A 7282-nucleotide genomic window follows, 5' to 3' on the forward strand; every position below is an offset into this window, starting at 1 on the left:
TATTTTCCTACAGTCTATACCATTGTGTAAATACATCCCACAGTCACAAACTGTGTCATTACTGCCTTAATCTCTTTTCACAGTAGCCATGAAATGCAATTTCCACCCATTATGGAGCTCCCTTAGTTTAACTGGGAATCTTTTCTTCCATAATGTTGATGGAGTACACTGACCGGCCACTTCATTAAAGCCACCACCTCCTTGTTTCTACACTCATTTTATCAGCTCCACTAACCAGATAGGTGCACTTTGTACTTCTACAATTACAAACTGTATCTGTACAAACTCCATCTGTTTCTGTCGATGCTTTGTTATGCCCCTGAAAAGACATCTGAATTGGTAAGTTTACGTTCAATGAATCATTTCACATCAAACCACTTTTAATGACTTTACATCTAAGCAATTATGTTAGAAGTGGATGAGAAGGGTATTATTTAGCTGGAGTACAGGGGTCAGTGGAAATCCTTACAAAGACAGGACTACTGTGCATGTGTGTGTGTGTTGTGCTGAATGACTAAGTGTTAGGGAGAAGCATGTCAGATAAAGAGAAACAGAGGAAGAAAAGATAGATGTAGAACAATGATTATGGGTTTTGGTGTGTGTGTGTGTATTACTGGGCTTGGGGGCTTAGAAATGTTAAAGCAGTCACTAGACCACCTAGTGAGAAGGCAGTCCCGGAGCCGTAGGAGCAGAACTCGCCCACTCTGCCCACTCACCCCACTCTCTCTGCTCTGTTCTGCTGTAGACTTACAGTTTTAATACATGAACATGGAGTTCTGATTAGTGCTTCATGCAAATGGGTCACTGTGTGCTCCTCCAGTCCAGCCTGTCAATCATCATCTCTCCATGTCTCATTCAGGAGAGCAGTCCATAAAGTGTCTATGTACACACTTTACTAGAGGTTTAAATCTCAGAGTTTAGAATGGGTTAATATCACTTCTCCTTTAGTAAATCGCATCATGAGTCCTCACATTTCACCACGTTTTGATTTGATTCAGTGCCACTATTTTGGTACGGTACAGAATTTTAAATACTCTGCATATACCAGCGATAGAGGTAACAAACAAAACCGTTAAAAAAAAAATAATAATAAGTTACATGAACATCTCATGGACCAGTCAGCTGTGGTCACAACAACCATGAGTAAAATTTGCCTGGTGAAAAAGCCAATTCCCTTGAAAAGGAGAGAACTGGTTCCGCTACCAGTTCATCTAGGTAAACTTTGACCCTGTGTATTTGGATTTCATGCACTAATGTCTGAATAAATCACACAGACATCAGTACATGAATTCTAACGTGTGTAACTGATGATGTCCTGCAGTTTTTCAGACGGCAGAAATGAGAGACTCTTTACTAGCCTTCTGTTTGATTTTTGCGAACTTTCAAAACATGAATTCAGCCAATCAGGGCCGTCTATGGTGACAACCAAGCTGTTCAACTGTCCCTGCAACTACAACTTCATGACAAACACCAGAAGGATTAGTTCATTTTCATCACATGTGCTGCATCTCCTATTAAGCAACGCAACCTGAATTATTGATGTCCAAGTTACGTATTAAATAACGCCGTTTCAGCTCATTAATGAGGAGGTAGAAGCGTCCATTCTCCTTTCACTTCTCCAAAAAAAAGTAGCCCACCCAATGTCACTATTTACCCTTGTGAGGAGCAAAGTATACATTAATATAATATAAATATTATCACTATCTCCACACACAACGAGATGGGAAAAAAGGTGTCCAAATATTTTGATATTTATTTTCTGTTGCATTTGGTGTGTAACAGCAAAAACGGTTTAAATAACATCGCTGTCCAAACAAACCCAGCTACCTCAGTAGGTAAGTAACTAAACAAAGTCATATGTAACTTTAGATGCAAGTTAATGTAAATGGATTTTATTTCAGTTAAATTTTGTATCATTGCTGTTGTTCCATTCATCATGAAAGAACAGCTGATACATATAAATGATAAAAGCAAAGCAAAAAAAAAAAAAAGCAAAACAAAAATTCAATTATGTTTTTATTTTATTTTTGACTGTGACTTCCACTTTAACCTCAGCAACCAAAGGGACCTCTTTTAGATTTTGCTTCCTCAAACATGTTGGCTCACCATACATGCTACAATTAATACTTCTAAAGGGAAGAAAAGAGCATTTTTGACCCCACGACCTTAACAATGTCATCTGGAGAGATTCGGTCCCCACAAATCAGTTAATACATGGCCACAAAAACACACACAAACTCCCCATCATCATCATCATCCCCCATTTCTGTCCTTCCCTCAATCTCTCTCGCTGTCCTTGATTACAGCCGTGCGTCTCCCCCAGCATTGAGATTTCTCTTATGAACCGACCCCAGTGCTCAAGCACCGGTTTTTTTTCACACACACGCCTCAGCGTCGGCACAAAGCATCTGCTACCGCAGAGGATCATGCCGTGTTAATGTTAGCACAGGGTCTAGCGCTCATTTGCAGTGGAGTGAATAATGATGGCATGAAGCTGAGAGATCACTTCCCTCTCAATCCTCTCCTTTCCTCAGTCATCGCTTCTCAAAGTCACTCTGACAAAAGACTGTTGATGCTCAAAGTAACCCACTTTACCTTCCACGCAGGGTAAATAAATACCTGCTAAGAGAAAGAAGGAAATTCCTCAGTGAGTCCTGCTGTAACTGAAATGCTAATGTGTTCATTTGTGCTTGTCTCAAAGCTTGATGTAAAGGGGGTTTAAAAAAAAAAAAAGAGGGCAAACTCTGTATATGACATAAATAGACTCTCGCAGATAAGAGTCTATCGCACAGTACGTAGCTGCCTTCTGCTTATCCTGAGGGAGAAAATGTGGCAGCGAAGATGTTTACAAGAGTAAGGCTGGATAAATGCACACTTAAAGCTTACCAGAGACAGTTTTAAGTACCATTCTGTTTGTTTTCCACCTCTAATGGCCACATTTTTAATCTTTCTTTCTGGATAGTGACTAGAGGCGAGCAGGAGAAGAAGGAGCTCGACTCATGGTGGGGTGTTGTGCCACTGTGACATGTCAACAGTGACTAAAACCAGACATGCCCTGGAGATATTCACAGCTTTAATCTATTTTTTCCCTCTGGTGAAAAACAACATCGGAATCTGATTTGTGACGTCATAACAAGTGCGAGTTGTTTTGCTAAGGATATAATGTCCTATAACCTACAATATTAGCATGTTAGCAGGCGGTTGCTGATCAAAACACGAGTGTGCTAATTATTACTATAATTGCTGATTGTTATCATTTAGTCATGGGGAACGGTATAATCATAGAGATCGTAGCACACGGTTTATGGAACCCTACAGACAGTCTATGCAGCATTTCAGTCTCTTGAGCTTTGGGTTGTGTAGCATTTTTGAGACCAGCGCAAGGGTTTGCTACGGACAGCAGTTAGGAGTGCATTCGCCAGGCCTGAACTCCGCATGGACCTGCTTGTTGTCTGCTCCCATTTGCGTCAAAGGTGTCATGTCTCTGATGTCTCATAATGTCAAGGTCAATTTCAATTCCTTGAATCTGAGCGTGGCTGCTGATCTTGGGGGGGTTTGCAGATACCATCTTAATCCTGACATTGTTTTTTGCTTTTAAAAGAGATTGCCTTAATTTTCCTTGCGCTGATAACTGTCACAGGCTTTTGTGGCTTTTTTTAATCTAGATTAGACAACCTGCAAGTTCCTTCAAGGCATTCCAAAACATTGGCAGCGCACTCTGTCTCTGTAAACTATGATTAACTGGATTTGCTCAAATGCTTTAAGTCATTGCCTCAAGTTGTTTGTCTTAATTTAGTTGCATAACTGGTGGTAAAATGAACAATATGCACAAATAAATTACGTTAGGGCAACACAAATGAGTTAAGGCAGCCACTTTGCATTGGCGTAACCTCGTCTACTGAGGTTTACAGTGCAGATCATGAGAAAGTTCTGAGAAAAAAGTATCAGTTTCTAGAGGAACCCAAGCGATTTGCTTTACATTTCACTGAATGTAAATTACAGCTTTGGTGATGTCCGAGATTAATTTGAAAGCGCTTCCCAAAGCGAGGTGTGGACTAGATGAGCAGAGCAGTCCGCTGACACAGAGACAGACGAAGCCATCTAACACAGCAGTAATGGCATTTTCTGCTTACTCAGTTTGCACTCTATTGGCAAGCTCTCGTCACATCAGCCCAGTGGAACAACGCTCATCTGATTTAGAGCAACATCAGGCACTCTATAATTGTTTGATTTGAACATGCGGGAATGGCATGATGGAGCATAACGGCTCACGACTAACTTTGTTTCAAACAAAAATCTACAAATGAAGAATTTGATTTGAAAATTTGCAGAGATCTATGACAATACACAACATGTACACCACAGAACTCCATCTCCAAAGTATCAGACTAATGGCTCAGCCTGTTTCATATTTAAAATGCAGTAGCATTTGGCAAAAACAGTGAATAGGACCAAAATATCATACTGGAGAGATTACTGTACATGCATTCCACAGTCAGGTGAGACAATGTACCATATAAAGACTGTTATGTTGCAATGAACACAGACCTTTGTCTCTTATGCCTCTTTAGAGCTGCACAATACTCAGGAAGAAGCCACATTGTAGTATTTTAGCATTCTGCAAGAAATATTGCAAAAAGAGAAAAAGTTAAATTAAATTTTACCCAGATGAAGCCAAATTAAGCTTATTATTACTCTAACAATAGAGATACAATAGAGTGGGAATTAAGGCTGATTTTTGCAGACTTGCAGAAAGATTATCTAATATCTTTATTTGACAGTCAAAGGAAAATTAGAGTTTGACAGAGAAAATGGGTCTCCTAGCAACTGTGCAGGACCTCATAAACCACCAAAACTGTCCCCATCAGAAAGAAGAAAATCAAACTTCAACCAACTTCACAGATGTTTCTGTCCGTTTCTTCCACTGTGAGCAGACAATTCAATGTTATGGGTCTGAAAGGATGTGTAACTGTCAAGAGGCTCATGCTGAGAAAAGAAAACACACACACACACACACACACACACACACACACACACACACACACACACACACACACACACACACACACACACACACACCACAAAGAAGCTGCTGATGTCTTTAAAGTAGTGAACTGATTACCCCACAGTCCAGACCTCAATATCACTGACTGTATTTGGGATTGCTTGGATCATTGGAACCAACTTCTAGGACTGAACTTTAGAAGTGTGGAAAAACATTCCTGCAGATTGCTTTGAAAACCTGAATGGAAGTCTCCTGAACAGAATGGAGACTGTAATGAAAAGGTAAGCAGTGTACGCACCAAATTCTGATAAATTTGACATATATCTCTGCTGTCGGAACAAAACCTTGTATCTCCAAAATGGTAACTTTACAGGAGAAGGAAAAAATCTACATTACTTTCAATGGAAGTCAATGGAACCAGACGTTTTTTCAAGTCATTTTTGACAGTTTATTTTGGTCCATCCTATGTCAAAATCTTGAGAATCTTTACAATGCTACCAAAACTGATCTGCTTTGACAAAAAAATCAAACATAAACACAATATATTTCATATATTACAAGAAATGCACTAATAGCTCAGTTAGTCTTAATATTCTAACATTGTTAATAGATTTTTCTAAGCATATGTTAATAGAAAGATCAATCTGCTGTGTTTTCAGAGCTCCGAACTCTCTGACCCTGGCCACTGAAGTTCCCAGTTGCCAACTTTAGATCAATTTGTCCTTCATAAAACATCATCTGTTATGTACTGGTTTTCTAGGTGCCCATTATATTTCACGACTTGCCATACATCACTGCTGCAGACATCCATGTTTATCTGAGTAGAAGCATTGGAATTCAATTAAATCAAGTCAAGAGAACCATCGTCTGAGTCCATCAACACAATAGTATAAGAGAAAATAATAATGATTTCCCTTCTAGTGTAAAATATCTCCAGCGCCTTGAGTCTCACGAGCAAAACTGCATCACTGTCAGGTTCTATCAAATGGACTTTGATTGTCATCAAAGAATACTAAAAACATAGAATTCGGTCTAATTCTTGTGTACTGGTTGATTTACAACCAGTTTCTGGGACCAGTAAAACTGATCCCCAGGGACAAACAAACATGAGGCTTGTGGCAGATGCAAGTTCTAACCCGTACTCAAATGAGCATAAAGTCAGGCCTACTTCAAAGATATAAGCACTCAAGTACAAGTAAAAGTAGCTTTGAGTAGAAGAACAAAAGTAACAGATCAATCAACTTCAAGTACTAGGATCCTTATAGAACTACAGCAGTAGTTCTTAGAATATCCAGCATCGGTCAACATAGGATCTGAAATTTTCTAGGCACTATTCTTATGTTTAATCTTCAAAATGAGAGGTGTAAGCAACAACAAAGCAGCTCAGATGCTGAACCAGCACAAAAGAAGGAAATTAAACACGTAAAGAGGATTAGCAGCTCAAAGTGAATGGCTAACGTGGAAATCAATTAAATGTAGATCACTTACCTCACAAAAATGCCCATAAACAGCAGTTACTGAGTAAATACAACTACTACCCAGCCCTGATAACAATCCTCTATACACAAATGTACTACACTTAAGTCAAACGTAGGCCAAATAGGAAGTAAGATATAAAGGTTTTGCAGAAAAAGACATCGCCATCTAGCATCTTGGAGTAGAACTTTAAACTAGTACCTTTAGCCACAATGACTGAAGAGAGAGTGTCATAGAATAGTTTGCATATTCAGATTCAGTAACATCAGTGTTTTGGACATATTCCTCCCACAAGTGATTGCTTTGCCATGCTTTCAGAAGCTTAGTGTACAGGGTGTATTTGATTCTATTAAATCACTATTAGATAGCAGTGGAAGTACTACTTACGTGTATTAGGCCAGCGACAGTCTTTTCACAGTTAGGTCTATATTTGCAATGCGCATTCAGAGAGAGGCCAATCAGTGAAGGAAATGGAAATTCCGAATGAAAATTGAGGGAAGCAGCCTACGGTGTTTAAAAAAAACATGGCATGACACTTCACACAGCTGGCGGTTTGGAATTCAGTTTTGTGTCCCACCTTTTCTCAGGCAGTCTCTCGAATCTGCAACCTTGTCAACATCATTATCTTTTTATTTTCTGGCAGATGAGCTTGGAGAATTGCCACACATGCCCTCCGACGCCTGTTCGTGCGACTGTAGCCGTCTACAGACACCCTCTTGCATTTGACCATGAATAAATCAAGCACGGTTTGAACGAAGCCGGCTGAAACCAAACACTTGGATCAATTTTTCAGCAATGCTC

The 7282-nt window shown here is 39.5% G+C and overlaps 1 protein-coding gene across 1 annotated transcript in view; it reads right to left on the reverse strand.

Annotated features, from left to right (window-relative positions):
- Positions 1-6509, reverse strand: part of opcml (opioid binding protein/cell adhesion molecule-like) — a 354110-nt gene extending 347601 nt beyond the window's left edge. Inside the window, exon 1 of the mRNA XM_037547481.1 lies at positions 6494-6509. The gene's annotated coding sequence lies outside the window, so the exon portion shown is untranslated. The remainder of the gene's footprint in view (positions 1-6493) is intronic.
- Positions 6510-7282: the final 773 nt, after the last annotated feature.

Source organism: Pygocentrus nattereri, chromosome 18, assembly GCF_015220715.1.
Source record: "Pygocentrus nattereri isolate fPygNat1 chromosome 18, fPygNat1.pri, whole genome shotgun sequence".
NCBI classification, from domain to species: Eukaryota; Metazoa; Chordata; class Actinopteri; order Characiformes; family Serrasalmidae; genus Pygocentrus; species Pygocentrus nattereri.